Source organism: Helicoverpa armigera, chromosome 2, assembly GCF_030705265.1.
Source record: "Helicoverpa armigera isolate CAAS_96S chromosome 2, ASM3070526v1, whole genome shotgun sequence".
Classification (NCBI taxonomy): domain Eukaryota; kingdom Metazoa; phylum Arthropoda; class Insecta; order Lepidoptera; family Noctuidae; genus Helicoverpa; species Helicoverpa armigera.
Window position 1 is genome coordinate 5,671,827 of NC_087121.1, and position 16,607 is coordinate 5,688,433.

Genomic DNA, 16,607 nt, shown 5'->3' on the forward strand with positions numbered 1-16,607 from the left:
AATAACAACCGCGGCGCGGGCGCAGAGTAATGACACAAGAACTGTTGCGCTACCCTAATGTGTGTGGAAGAATGCAATTTGCGTAATTAAAAGCGAAAATGAGGTCCGTGTGTCTACATTGTGATTAAATCTCGTCTCTCCAACTATTATGGGCACAATTACACTTAATGCACAAAGCGAGAGTGAAACTTTTCTCCTCATTGTACGCGTGCAGAATGTGACCTATAAAAAACAATTTGGGTTCCAAATCCCGGCGAAATCCTGCGTCCCGCCGGTTTATCTTTATCCAAAGGGACTCTATTTGATACATTTTGTAAGACTCTGTTGGCCCTTAATGTGAAATTTCTTTTTAGACAGCATAATAAGATTTTGATTTCGTAGAGATTAAATTCAAATGCGAAATAAGGTTTACAAAATAAAAGAGTCAGCTTCCATTTCTTCCTAAATATTTTGTTCCTTCTAGTGCTGATAATATTCGATTCTGAATACCACAACGTCAGCCAATTCGCGAAATCTATAAAATGATCCAACAAAATCATAAAAAGGCAAAAGCATTCACAAATCCCAGAGATCGGGTGCAGTGAATCATACGGGATCTGACTACAATAATACCGGCCTGAAATCTCGCGGAACAAAATATAAATTCGAAAATCGGGTTACAATAGTTCGAATGCCTTATCTACCTTACTTTTGTTTCTTACTGTCAGGGTAAGTCCTACATTTCGTTCATATGTCGCAGGCAACTGGTTAAAATGGCCTTTCAATCAAACAGCTAGCTTTTGACTGATGGCAATCACTGACACTTACAAGCGTTGACTGCAAAGTTCAAACAACAAGACAACACTTATGCAACTGATTTGATAATCATTACAACTAGCTAACTGGTTACGAGCTTGAGACCTAGACGACTCTAAGGCGAGTTCACTTTCCCTCGAGGAAAGGGCTGGCTGTTTGACTGATAAGCTATTTTAGCCAGTTGGCCGCAACATATACACCATTAAACGCCCACGTTGGCGGTTTGTAAAAATACGGAAGTACGTGATACAATTTGGAGACGTTTTTCCTACAAGACGCCGTTTGGATTAGCTGTGTGAAGATTTATAGGTTTCTTACACTGAGTTCAGCAGGTGAGTGTGTCAAAATGCCGCTTTGCGAGAGGCTTTGCGCATGTTTAAAGGGTTGAAGAGAAGTAATTTGTATGATTTAATATGTCGAGCTGTATAATTTTAATTGCATTGGGTTCATATTCATCAAAAATTATAAAAAGTCTCTTATTTTTGTTACAACAGCAAACTCAACATAACTGCATGTTTAAATGAAGAACTTTAACAAAATGTAAACATCGTCTAAGCATTCAACTTTATCGGAAGAGATAAATATTTCGAGCGGCCACAGCCAACCCTACCGCGAATTACACAATCGAGTAAGCACGAACGATCTCTTAAATACACCACTATATTCTCATCTCGCTTAATGACTACTTAGTACACTTTACTTTTAATTAACAACCGACGTTTTTAAATGAAAACAAAGACGCGATTGCCAATGAATCTGCGGAGCTTAGCCAAATTGGTATCCGGGACATTTTAGATCGCTCTCCAGCGTACAATGTACGGAGCCTTGTTCTTTATTCGTCGATCTCGATTGCCCGATAAACAAACCTTACTATAAAGAGATCCGACTGGGACTCGTAAGACCATCCAACTATTTGAGGAAAATACAGGAAAGGAAATCGCACCGATTGCTGCGAGGGTCGGGTAAACGGACAACTTTCTCGCTATGGAAATGAAGCCCAGATCGATGCCTATAACAACTCTATCTAGTTCGGCTATTTAGGTAAAGTTCTGTTCATGTATTAAATGTCAGGGATCCAGTTTTGTTTATCATATTTTTGGTTTTTAAATTGTTATGACAACTTTGACCTTTACGAAATTATGCGAATTAATATGCACAGTATCTGAATTTAGCATCTGTGGAATTTTTATCTAGATTTTTATTACTTAAGATGAATATTTTCCTTATCTTTCTAACGCTTTATTTATATTTAACGTAGCTTCGAGAATACGACCCGGTTTGCCTTGCGTAACAATTTAACTGTACCGAGAAGACTAACATTCCATAACTTGCAATCAACTGAGTCCAACGCCAATACATCTTAGTATTTACGATAATTATCATTGGCAGATTGTTTATCGTTGCTGATCGAGGGTATTCAATCCAAGACACACGCCTTTGGCAGCTTCCCTGAATATTAATGGAATTATATGTTTTAGTGCGTGGTTGAAGGCTGAAACATTGCCAACAGCAATCGGAGGCAGACCGTAAACAGTTGGTATCGAAGCTCTGTATTATTGAATAACTTCTACGGAGCAATGATATTAGAGGAACGTATTAATTCCGTGAATTGGCGACTGGTGTACTGCTAAATGGTTTTCATAAAGGATTGACCTGATAGGATGTCGGTACCACGTAACATAAAGAACGTTAGTGATGAAAATTAATTAATTTCTGTTCAATAATAAAACTGTAAAACGTTTTTCAGTTATAGGTTCTACGTTAATTTTCTAATAATGCCTCCGTTCACGTTTTGCATCTCTCATAAAATTAATCAGTATATTGCCATCAATTTTCTATGTAGACTACTAGTAGCTCCAATTTACCCTTTATGTGAAATTGAATCTCACTAGTGAAAAATTAATTATCAGTAAATAACGAATGCAATGTTTGAAAATAGCAAAGGTATTTATACCAGAAAAACGGAATGCTTTCAAAAGCTATTAGTTTACTTTGTAAATGTAAACAAAAATATTTTATTTTTAAAACCGCAACGGTAACTACGATATGTTTTTATGTTTGGTGCAAACGCTATTTATTTATATGCAGGCCGTAAAATATTGCACTGGGATTTAAACCCTATAGATACTGGCACATATTTCATTTCTGTGTATAGTTAAAGCTACAAAAAATATTCTTGACATTATATACGAGTAGGTGGATTAATGCCGCATTGATATCTATTGTTCATTGCAAACCAAGAATCGGTTTCCTCTCGCAATTGATCACAAGTGGGGCAATATTAATTGTCGTGCGACAAATTACTGACACACTTTGTTTGTGGAACCGCTGTATCACTTTATAATTGGTCACGATCTTGTACATTTAAAATGGATATCACTTTGTATGCAGGCAAGTGTACATACTTTTGTGTGATTGGTATTGTTTTATATCGTTTTATCAAGATTGAAAGTAAAATTCTGGACTCGACTTCCAGATTCCACAAAATCTTAATAATATAAAAAAATAAAAACCGCTAATAAGTTAAAGAAACAGTAAAAATATGTGCTTTGTTGATGACAAATATTTGTAGGTCAAGTTTTGTTCATGCGTTCATTACTTTAAAACAAACGACACCTGATATGATCGAGCAATTTGAGCGAGAACTTGTTAATTACATTAATTCGACGATATGATCTCAACAAGTGTAATTGAAGTGGATCACGACATATTCGTATTACTGGTATTACAGCCAGAAGGTGCTCTAATCGACGCTCATTTCACCGCACATTAGAACATCACGTAATCTCCACACGATTAAATTAAACGTTGCAACCAAACATTTGGTTCAATTCAGTGTAAAGACTTTAAGAACTGCACTAAAAGACTGTTGATGTATCGATTTATTTTAGCAGCGCTTGTGAATTCATATTGACATCTCGCTTAATTTTAGACATTTCTATACAAACGTTAACTAACATAAGGATTCCTTTTTCAAATAAACGATGAAATAAATTCGCATAGTTTTGTAACTAAATCAAGCACTTTCAGCTGGTTGCGCTGGCGCAAACTGTACAAGAACTCGAAAAGCGCTGCGCACACAAATTACTCTATATCGGAAAGTACGCCCTTCATAGGAAAACCGTAACAGTGGCGCAGGGAAGAATCAAATTGACTTCTGGACAATTCAATTAAGTTGCACGGTAAGTGCAAGTTTGCAAACAACCGTGCGAGGAGCCAGTCAAGTTCGCTACAACAAGTTTATCAAAGAGATTGTAGCCGAACAAGTTAGCCTTCGAACAGCCTTTATGTTTATACGGGCAATGTTTGTTCGCATCTCCGTACGGGAATGTAAATTTGATTTATTTTGGCACACCTATAAGTGAACAGGCCTGTGCGTAAATAAACGGGACGTGTTATTGACGATCTAAGGGGCTTGGGTGTTCCACGATGTATGCGATATGCAGAATACGTCGAATTTCTGTGATGGACCTACTCTATTTCAGACAAAATATATTGTGGGTTGTAGCGGAAACGTAGAGAAATATTGTTATGATGTAGGAACTTTTTTGTAAAGGTTCTTGCTCTCTATCTTATTTTGCGTCTTTCTCCTAATTTGTGATTTAAACGTTTCTTTCATGTATTGTTCTTATCTACGCTTCATCACTACAAACCTTTTAGTACAACAACGAACTTAAAACCAAACATTTCAATTGACTTCAAAATCAAGTCAAGCACGAAATCAATTGAGATCCACTCACATAAGACTAAGAGTAACTGTGTTACTTATGCATATTCGATACCACTCTAAGTAACTTAACTTACAACTCACTATTAGAGAAACTAACCTAAATTCGGTTATGTAAGCAATCTTACCAATGTAACGGCAGTAGGCAAGAGAATCGACGAATTAAATTATAAGGTTGCCCTTACTAACTCCTTCGAGATAATTCAATAGGGCTTGCTGAATATCAATTGGTTAGCAAGTACCAAATCAGGCAGAAATCCCCAACTGAAATAATATCTTCGTGGTTGTCATAGTTTGATAGCTTTTAGATTTGTAATAGAAATATTTGATACCGCAGAAGGCAGAGCGTTTGACTATTTTCGCAAGAGAATTAGCAAGTAGATTTGTGATATGATACTTTTAGCTTACTTAATTATATTTTTTCATTTTAATACTATATAATATTAATATTGCAATCAAAAGTTTTAAGTAAAACTGTTTCCGCTGTCCTCAACCGCTTACCTCACCAAATTATTAAAATGGTTTTCCATGTTTCGAAAAGATACAGGTATAATGTTGCCGCAATTTCGTCACTGCAAAGTAAAATTTTATGACTTAACTTAACGATCACCCTGTGCCGTAGCCCTCTTAGTCTAGGGTACATTATGTACGTACCTGGGAAGGTAGCAGGTATTCTGAGGACTGGTTGCCATAAACACCGTCACCCGGGCATTGTGACCCACCTTGTTAAGCAACGAAGGTTCCAGAACCTGTGTACATGATTTAGTATTCCCCAGGACAATTCTCGGGAGACGAAAGGTGTAACTAGGAAGCCTCGGGTTTGCGCACGTTAATAGACCGCCGTAAACGACCGATTTGCATGTGTTAACTGTTTGCGAATACAAGGTTGAGTTATTGTAGGTAAGCGTAAAATGATTGGTTCGTGTGGTATTTCACGATTTAATTGTGGTAATGACGTTAATATCAAATTGGATATTTAAAGTAACAAACGTTTTTTCGAGTTTTTTAGAAACATAAAAATAGTCACATTTTATTTTCGGTTTTGTTACATTGTAACTTCAATCTCTTAACATAACATTTAAAGTTAGTAGAAGTACGTTGGTTAATCTACAAAATACTACACACCACACAAGTGACTCGCTACAAACTTGGAAGTTCATAAGAGCACATTATGAAACTTTTCCTTTCATAAATTCAGTGCTCCTTCGACGAGAGTTAAGTGAAATTTTGAAGTACCCAACGATGCACCACAGTGTATTACTATGGACTTTGCAATACTGATGGGTACACTGTTAAGTGAAAAGTTTAAGGTTCTTTAACTTATACTATGTGTACTAAAATGTGGTTTATTGAAACTGTTCTACGTACTTTGAGATGTATTTCAGACTTCAATATTTCTGATTGCAGCGAAGTATTGTGACTGAAAGTCGAGGGAATGTGTCACTTGTTCGCATCAAACAAAGGTGCCAAAGAGTGGAATGGATTACTGAGCTCAAAGGGATTTCCGATTTCAATGCTAGACTCCACGCACGGATTTTCTATTCACATGCACTAAACATTATTTGGAAAAAATCGAGGAAATTTGGGTCAATGGATTTTTACTGATTTATTTAATTTTAATAAAAACTGCATGATTTGGTAGAAACAAAAAAGTTTTTATTTATCATCTCTTGATTACATGATTTAAATATATTACTGGCCGAAGTGCGTACTAGCCATATATTTGTTCACCATACCATGACAAGCCCAATCTTCATGCGTTCATTATAACGGTATCTGACCTATGTGTATTAGACTATTTGCCAGAGATAACAGCTCTCGTAAGCTCATTAAAATGTTCCACCGCAACCCGTTAGCTCCAAATTAGATATTTGTAGCATTGCCAACTCGCGGTAATTAAATTTCGCGTGATTAGTAATTCTGTTCGTTTGGTTTCGGAACGCGACCGATAATTAAGGATAATAAAAAGCTGAATATTGCAAGCCCTAAGACTGGTGGTTGTGTGTTTTCTGTTAATTGGATTTATTAAGGTACAGGTAGGAGGTTTGCTAACAGCCCTTAGTACTTGTTATTAATTTAAGAAACTTGTAATATGAAATATTATGTAAACAATAATTCATCATTGTAGGTAAATGATTTTATTCTACCTAGAAGAAAGAATCTTTAACCTTCGCTATACGCGCAAATAACCCATTTCATATAGCGTTGTGAATTCTTGATTCAGAGCTGATATAGTGTCATTGTTTGAACCTTTCGAAATAATTTCAAGATTAAATTTCTTAGCAGCTTACGTACTAAAATTGGAGTGAAGCTCGAAATTACCGGAGGCATTTGGCGTAATGCTCAATTTGTCGAGGGAACGACCGAGAGCAGTCCTGGCTTCCCGCGGTGATAACAATACCTACTGAAATTACTTTTTAAAAATATATATACTTTTTGTAATACTCTCGTACTAAAATGATTTTTAACGAACTTCCCAACAATTTCAACGGACAAAACGTATATTTACAATACGATGGGTTCTCGACAGATTTACTTTTCAATTGAATGTAATGTTCGGCCTCCATTAAATTAGATAGATTTTTTTCCGAGGGACCGGTAACATTTTGTGTTTTTTGCGAAAGATTCTCGAGCCCCAAATCTGCTATCGATAGCGGCCATCGCTCATGAAATTTCTGGAATTATTCGCGGTTGTCAGAAAAACGTTGGCCAGCGGAACCCTTTTCATCATAGAGGTTGAATTGTCTAAAACCTTTTTTTAGGTTTTTTTTCCAGGGCCGACTAGCGGGACGGAAAGATAGTAGGATAGTAATGACTAAAAAGGGTAGCCGAGTTCTCGGCGGTCTTACATCAGGTCTTCCAAACCTTACTCAATTTATACTAATCCTTACTCGGTCAAATGTTCGAGAGCGTAATAGATAGGATTTTGCTCCAGCCAACCGTTATTCAACTGTCATTGTCTATAAAATTTATGTATGCTGATGAGTTACCCTTACTGAAGATTTGGTTTATTAAACAAATGGAAAGACTAAGAATGTATCTATCTATCTTATAAGTCTATTTATCTTAGAACAAAGCAACCTCTGTATATAGTAGTCTAGACTCTCTATTTACTCAATTTAGTCATTGAAGGTAAAACTTCATTTTAGGTACGCTTTTGTTTTTAAAATGAGAATTTCAGACTAGAATCTATTTATGATAATATGTTTGAGAGATCTAACGTTATAAGTGTCACGTAACACTTTGATGTTATTTCACGCACTGCTACTTTTCAGAATTTTACCACAACCCTATTCTTCGAGTTTCCCAATTATAGATAATGTCTTCTAAAATCTCATACCTATTTACGTAATTTAGAAGTAAAATGAGGTCAAAGAAGAAATAATTCCGAAAGAGATTCGATTCCATCGGCTCGGGATACCTACTAATGAATTTCCATAGTGGTGGGTATAAGTAAGGATCGATATACACTAGACCAAATATTTGGGTGTTCCATAAATAGCTGCTGTTAAAGGTCAGAGTGTTTGTACATGTGAGATTACCAGGATTATTGGAATTAGCAGATTGTCTGGTCTGGTTCGACGGCTTCTAATACGTACTTAATTACAATGGAGCAAATGACTTGTAACAAGTTCTTAGCAATTTCGGAGAAGGCAATATATACGTACTTACTCAAGAGGTATATCGTATTTCAGATAAGACCCTGCAAACTTAATCACTTTAAAATATAATAAATATCAGTTTATCAAAATATTTCTGATAGCTAAGTTGATAATTTCATTATTTTGGTAAGAAACTAGCTTGCAGCCGTGTGACTCGAGACAAATTTCTGGGTGCAAACATATCATTTTTTGACAGTCGTGAGTTCGCATCGTTTGTCGCATGAAGTCTAATGTCAAGTTCCCGTAACACAGCAGTAATCCCTCTCGTGTAAAAGTTTTTTCAATCAAAACTCATTCAATCAAAGCTTAATTCTGGCGAGGGGAGGCAGACAAGGGCTGTCAATAACAGCAGGCGTTACTAATTGTCGTTAAACTCCTAAGCCTTACGTAAAAGGCTCTCTTATGTAACTAGTGGGACAGGCTTTATTTATACTGTTCTTTAGATTGTCTTGTTATCTTCTGATTTAATTAATTTTGTACCGAAGGTTTTGTTTGGGTTACAATTTTATATAACTAATCCACACAATCTATGCGCGGATTACTGTTATATGAAATTGTAACAACATTGTTTCGTGTCCAAAAATTCTGTTCAAGTATCAAATAATGTACCTATAAAAAATTACATCGTCTAAAAAATATTTTTTTAATGTAACATCCTCGCTTACTGATAATCTCGTATATCTGCCATGTAATCTATGATATGCTCCTCGGTACCTTACGAGTAATTAGGTAATACGTCAATCATTCACCTTTGGAGTTCAGCAGTCGCAGGAAATTAATAAATATGTCCAATCGATCAATCAGTCAATCAATCAAGCTCGTGTAATGTTGGTTACACGTACGAAGCCCCTTATTATTTGCTCGCATAAGCATCTATAATCTTTGAAAAAGCGTAACTAGAACTAACATAATCAATGAGATGCGATTATCCAATTAAGCCACAACATGTGTTCTTTAGCAAATATAATTAAGCTATCAGTCAATAACTTACCGTAACCCCAAGCGATACTGACCATTATGACTTATACTTTAAAGCTCAGAATAGATTGATATGTTTACAGAGTTGTGTACTCTCATATAAGCATACAGTAAAAGTGTTCGTGGCAGGACAATATGTAGCCGGAGCTGTAAAAATGTCCTGTATAATAGAGAATGTGAAGGGGCCTTTAATTAAAAGTCCACCCCGGCGGTCCTTGCCGAACAATAAAACTTCACATTGAATGGTTAATAGTTTTTTCTCTTTCATTAACAGGCACTTTAAATTTCTAGCCTGAACCGTTTGCTTGTTTTGACGTCAAATGCTTCTCATGTCACTGTTAATTAACCTTTATTTGGATTTTTTCATTGCTTTTGTACTTTAATTGGTCGTTTAAAGTAATAAACTAGACATTAGAATGTAGGGGAGGCGGGTGTAAGGGACTTGTTTTCCATTCGTGAAAGTATTTATAGGTATATTTTTCTATCTTTTAATTAAAGTAAATACCTATTACCTAAATTAAATGAACGTTTCAATCAATTATTTCGACTCAGTAAAAATATCTACAAATAAATTTTTTGACACACCTGTATCTATCAAAATACTGTTTCCTCTAAAATTTACGAAGGAAACTGCTCAAAATAGTAGTGACGAAGAACCAATGACTAGTTCCAACGGTGCAGTGGACGTCTTTCACTCCGATGGCCTGCGGTGGGCGGTTTCAGGCGGTTTTGACATACCTCTCCACTATTGGGAGAATTGAAATGTTACATATCGAAACTAAAATACACACGTACAAACTTAGCTTTAATATTTTTGTTGCATGTTGGTTCAAAAATTGTTAGATGGCCAGGGAAATTGTCTGTTAAACCAGGATGGTGTGCCACAGCCAGACATGTATCATGGGTTTAGTCGGATGAGGAACGAGACAAAACCTATGACAAATGTCTTGACCAAAAGCATGAGCTAAGGCCGGGCACGCTCAACCTTAGCTCTAAATATACAGTGTTAAAATCAGGAAAATCTTTTCCCTGAATTTCCAACGCACTTCCGTACAAGCTACTACCGTCTCAAACATAAACATCCAAGATGTTCTAGAAGTTTCCTACGATAAGCTGGCGTTGTACACCACGCAAGTAGATAATAATGCTGGTCATATTTCACAAGAGCACAGCCCCGATGAAACGGGGCATTACGTCGACATATCGGTTTGATTTATGTACTGTTTAAGGACCCCTTAAAACTATACTAGGAAAGCCGATATTCGAAGAAAGGCTAGATTAATTTATTTGGGGGAACATTTTCGCACGGAATATGCATGAGACTTGATACTGCGGGCTCAGTTGTGCTAATTTAGATATTATACTATGTACTTAGTAACTAGTATGAAGTTGTAAAAGCCACTCAATGTAACTGCATAATAATTGGTAAAAATAACTTCGTGGTTGTTTAATATTCTGTTCTAACCAATCAATCAATTTACGCTCTGGTGAGTCGGGAACACCACAGAAATGATGAAGTGAAATATTTGTTTTATGCTAAAATATCTTGGGAATTTCTTTATTGTGCTTATTAGGTAAATCGGCTTATCAGAAAAGACATTTCAATCCACAAATTGTTTTTTAGAATCATAAATACTGAAATGTATCAAACGCTCGACAGTTTTCGAGGAAGGTACGGATTTAATAAGCCATGCCGACTTCCCAGCCGTCCTGTCGAGTTCGACGCTACTGCCTACAGCTGTGACAAATTGCATCTTAATTTGAACTGATTAAAGCAAAATAAGAGTGAGTAGCATTTGAAAAGTTTCATTATGTAGAATTGAGCTGAAACATACGTGTGCGAGGCAATACTGAGCGGAATACATTACTGGCGGAACGCAATTTGTCCCAGCCCTACAATTTATGTGTACAACCCACTTTATGCGAAGGAAGTGACGAAAAAAGGAACAAAACTTTCATGTTTCGCATAATGAATACACACGAGTGAGTTGTTATGACTCACTCGATGTACTTAATTAATTTTTGTGATGGATGCCGCGGTACTTGAAGGGTTTTGGTGTAAACCTATCATAAGTTTAAATTAGCAGCCACCACGGTTACGGAGAAAACTCGTTAAAGACTGCGCAGGCTTTTGTGGGATTATAACTTTGTTACTGTACATACCTACGCCTCGCTTCTTACGAAACGAATTGACTTATTGATACATGAAGCCTCAATAACACTGGAATGTACTTGCGTATAACTGCTCAAGTTCTAGATGTGGCTTAATTTAGTACGGCGCGTTAGACGATATTCTCAAAGTCTTGCTCCTTCAGAAATCTAATATTCTACAAGACATAAAAGCCTGACTAAGGTATAATTTAATAGTTAACTGATGGAGTAGTTCGATGTTCTTCGCAGACTTAAATTATTCGCTTATTATAAACTTCATCAAAGTTAGCAATGTTATTAAATATCTTTACAAATCGTAAAGATGAATAAAATACAAAGCCTAACAGTTGAAACCTTTGATTTAATAAACTTAATGAAATAGCGAGTTAGTTGGTGCTTAAAATAAATTCTACGTACAGGTGATGTTGGGAAATCTTACAACATTCCTATTCAAACAGCGTTAATGTTGACATCATAATAGCATTTTGATGACTAGTAAAGGGTTATTAGATATATTTACAATAATTTGCAACATCAATGACATAACTAGGTCGTCGGCGTAGTTGGTGTCTACCGCACAATGTATTCGTGCTTAAGGTGACTTCCATCTATTGTAACAATGTTTGTGCAATGCACTAAATATTGTACATCAAAGACGCAACGTGCTTTTAGAATAAATACACACATAAGGATATAAACATACATTTAAAAAGGTCAACTGACCAAAACCTCTAAATCTTGGTAGCCAATTACAAAGTTGACATCCCAACATTGTTCTGCTAAGCAATCAGCCCAATCCGTACCCCATTCAAAAATTAGCATAACCATATTATAGTAAGCTTATGTAAACAGTTAAAACGTTCATAAATAACCGGGAACGATTAACAGACCGACACATAGTACGGGGGACCGTAATATATTCACTGGCTGATCCCAATTTGTCTGACCTAACGCAATATTGGGCGCTGCTGATCCATCCTCTATAACTTTGCATATCTATAGCGCGTAAAACTTTATCTGCCTAAGTGCCTACTTGACTGTCTGCTGTTTCAACTTATCTTTGAATAATTGAAGGTTTCGGACCTATAAAAGGTTTTACCGGTTCATGTTGTTCGTTTGATTGGCGTCACACTCGATATCATTCTCGATAAATTGAACATTTTATGAACATGGTGATAAACATATTTCGTATTTTATTGGTGTCATTTGGAAATATATTTTGAATGTTCAAACGTAAACAATGATTAATGGTTGTTACGGTTTATCTTGCATTTAATCCTATCCCGTATGTGTAAAATAATATTTTATAAAGCGCTCTGTCGCAAACCAAATGGCTCGTTCAATATTTCGATTTAAAATAAATTTTGATGACAAAAAATGCGCCCCAGCCGCCTCATAAAATTTTGCGCACTGCGTCGTTAAACGCAACAGCGCACTAAACATCAAAAATAAAATCGGATATTTTTCGAGAGTTCGCTTTCCAGTTCGTCGAGTTGAAAACGTTTCTATGTACATTCACGCCTTTGTAGAACAGATAGGTTTTCAATTAACTGAATAGGGAGAGAGAAAAAAAATGAGTCTGGTTACATTAAAAATAGTTGTGCAAGTGTTTGCAGCACAAACGCAAATGCGGTTCGATTGAAGTTCAGGCGATTCAGTTGGTAGAAATTGTTTCCCGTTTGCAGAACGGGTGGCACATTCCTTGCGCTCCTAACATCGGAGTATTAAGCCAGTGTAATTGAATTTAAACTTGCTATTGGATTATTTCTTCGTCTCTCCACGAATAAATCTTAATTTAAACATTATTGTGTTAACTTGTATTTTTGAGTTGAAATCGGGGTTTGATGAAAGATAAAGGTTGTAAAGTTACGAGCTACTTTGTATAAAGTTAACTCTATTTTGTTAATTAATTATACTTACTTTAAGTTGTTCGCCTACCTTATTTTGGAATATGAATTAAGTTGAAGCGGTTTTTGACCTTACGTTTGTTTTGATGATATTTCGGTTAAAATACGTTTAGGCAAAAAATATCGTTTCGCTATTTACAAACTGCACGTCAATCACGGCAGATAGGGTGCCAGGAGCATTAATAAAACAACATAGGTATAACCCACGTAGGTAGGCAACTACCAATACTGACAGCAGCCTACACTGGCCCCGAGGGGTTTTCTAAATGAATTTTTGGCAGTCAATTTTACTAAACGCAAAAGTTTTTTGTTCATACGTCATATACCGTTCATACGCTGTTATTTGCCGTTGACAATTAATCTAGATAGCCGGGTAATCGAAAATTATGCACTCCTTTTTACACGGAAATCTAAGCGGAAGAATTGGGTATCATAATTTGTAGGTGTATGTTTCATCTTTTTTGCTATGTTACTTGGTCGAAGAGGCGCATAGGTACTAATACCGACTTGTCACTTTTGACCTAGGTACCAAGTATGATTTAAACCGGCTGTCATAGTTAAAAACACTAATATCAAGAAGTAGTTTTGAATTTTAAAGTCAATTGCCGTTTATTAATGAAGGTACAAATTCCAATAATTTAAACACGTAAATCAAAAAATATCAGTAAGAAATCTTTTTGTTTACCGACAGCAGACAACTAAAAGCCACAATATTTTTCACATTAAAACCTTTACAGACACGTATTGTCTCTGTGGTAGGTCCCCTTTATAAATTGAAAGACATTTACAATAATTTAGTGGGCAACTGCCAACTTTTACGACGTACCTGTATGTTTGGACTGGAAATAAAAATGGAGCGTAAGAAAGCGTTTTCACGGGCTTTCGTTCCGTATTGTTGTTGCTGATTTTTCTTGACTAAAACATAGACTTTCTATTTTAAACCTGTTTCCAAAAAGTTCGGAAAAGGCTAGGCCGATAAGTTGTCATAAAAAGTTGAATACAATATTGTTGAAGCTTAATATAATTTTACTTTTGTAAAAAAAAAAAATATTTACGAAAGCTCTGTATGCAGCAATAAAAGCTCAATATGTATATGTTATTGTAAATACTTTTTGAGTACATCAGAGTAATAAAAATACCTGTAAAAGCGCCGTCGATCTAAAGGGCATTTAACACTTGATATAAAATACACAGTAAAAGGGTGAGACTTAAATATTGTCCCGTGTAGTGTAATTTATACGGACTTGTTTATTTTCCCTTGTTATTAGGCTTCTCATAATATTATCCGAAAGTTTGCGCAGACCTTTTGTAACGAGATACGGGACTATAATAACACAATTAAAATTCATGTATTAGGTACTTAATTAATATTTATAAATATATTTTTGGAGCGGTGTTTAGGTGTTTTTGTTGATTTTTGGATCAGTTTTTATGAACAAACTTTTGTGTATGTTTCATTAGTTTTTGATTTGTTTTACCTTATGCTTATAATTATGAGTTTTTCGAAAGTAAAACGTGATCAATTAATAAAATAGTGAGTGTTCAATACGTTTTAACTAAGCTTAATTTTTTTTAAATATTCAAATTATATTGCAGTGCATTTTGAACATCATAGTATTAAAATAGATTTATTTATGAGCAATTTGAATAGAGCTTTAAATTACCTACAGGATAAGGCATCTGGAATGTTTTAGAAGGCGGGGCAGAATGCGGAAAGCCTTGCATTATAAGAACATTTGACGTACATTAAAATTGATATGTGTAGTTGATTGTTTATTTGATGTATTATGACAAGGTGGCGACCTTGCACTATCATATTATTTATTACCATACACTTACGCTTATAGTCGTCAACTTTTTATGTGCTCAGTACATCTTGCTCTTTTTTAAGTAAAGCTCCTTCAATTCATCAAAATGTATTTAATTAAATTTACAACATGAAAAATGCCAGCAAAATTTTCTCGAGTAAATAAAAAATCTTATCAAATCTCCTTAGGTTTGGCCTTCAAGCTTTGTTTTAATAAGTATGAAAAAATCTGAAGCTATTTATATATAAGCGGAATACTGTGTTGAATATTTTTACAGCTGTTTCAGTAATGAAAGTTTATGTTGATTTTATCTTTGTAGCTATTTTCTTTACAACTTCTTGGTAGTAAAGACAATCGTATCGTAAGCCTTGGAAGTCTTCCCCTTTGTGGAACTACTTAGTCTTTTGTGCCATCTTTAGACTTGTTTATGAATTTAATTAGAATGAAAAATTATAGTTTTCATTTTTCTTCAACAATAAAAAATGCTACAAACAGTATCATTTGAAACCGTCTTTTTAAAAAACGGGCTGCATTGTATCCTCATGCAACATCTCGTGAAAATCATAACCAGTTCTTTTGCATGTTTCGAAACTGTGTAAAAAGAAACGCACGACATTGTGACGTCACACATAGACCAGCGCAGTGACGCCGATACGTCAAGCGAGAGACATTCGATTGACACTCGTTGCAAAATCTTTTCACTCACAAAGGAGACACAGCTACACTGCAGTATCTATTCACTCTTTTGTAATACTCCTACAATGGTATCGAGCGACTATAAAACATTTTTTAGGAAGTCATAGACATTACTGCTTTAATTCAAAATGCATTTCTAGTACATTGAAAACTTTTTTAGCATTTTTCAAATATGGCTTGACGTCAATAGGTCAATTTTTATCAAAAACCCACTTACATAGCAATGGGATACGGTCAAACATAAGCCGCTTTAATAAAAAAGAGAAATAGAAATAATAGGTAGGCGTGTATGGCTAAATGGGGGAAGGGTTGTATTCATTGGTGCGAGAAGTCAGGTACAGCGGTCACCAACCCGCTTACTCGACGTTTGCGAATATTTTTACCATTTCGCATCAATGGAGCAATATTTATCTGAAATTCTGGTATATATATATGGACGATCATAATATTTTTATCTTTACAAAGTCAGTCATATTTCAAAATAAGAAAGCAAGTAAGTAGGTAAGTGCAGCAGGCTACAATCCCCACACACTAATAAAATGAAACAGGTAAAGGCTGTAGCAAATCAGTAGGATGACTAGGGCTTTAGACTACAAAGTACAATGCTCGTTAGTAGCCACCTGGGACTGTCCCGTCTAACGGTGGACACAGTAATTCCGAATCATCGGCCCTACCACAATGAGATCGACGCTTTTAGCGGAATTAAAACGTGCGACGGACGGTGTACATGTTTTATTGATATTAATGGATGCACGCTAGCACTGGAAAACATACACTTCTGCGGTCGAGTCTTTGGAAACGATTTATGAGTACGTTGAAAATGATTTCGGTTACGAATTAAGCTTAATGCGCCCGAGTGGGACGGATGGCTCAGATTTAATTT

General features: G+C 35.6%; 1 protein-coding gene across 2 annotated transcripts in view; it reads left to right on the forward strand.

Moving 5' to 3' along the window:
• LOC110375740 (uncharacterized) overlaps positions 1 to 16,607 on the forward strand; it is a 146,116-nt gene that overhangs the window by 54,404 nt on the left and 75,105 nt on the right. The gene's annotated exons all lie outside the window — the stretch shown is intronic.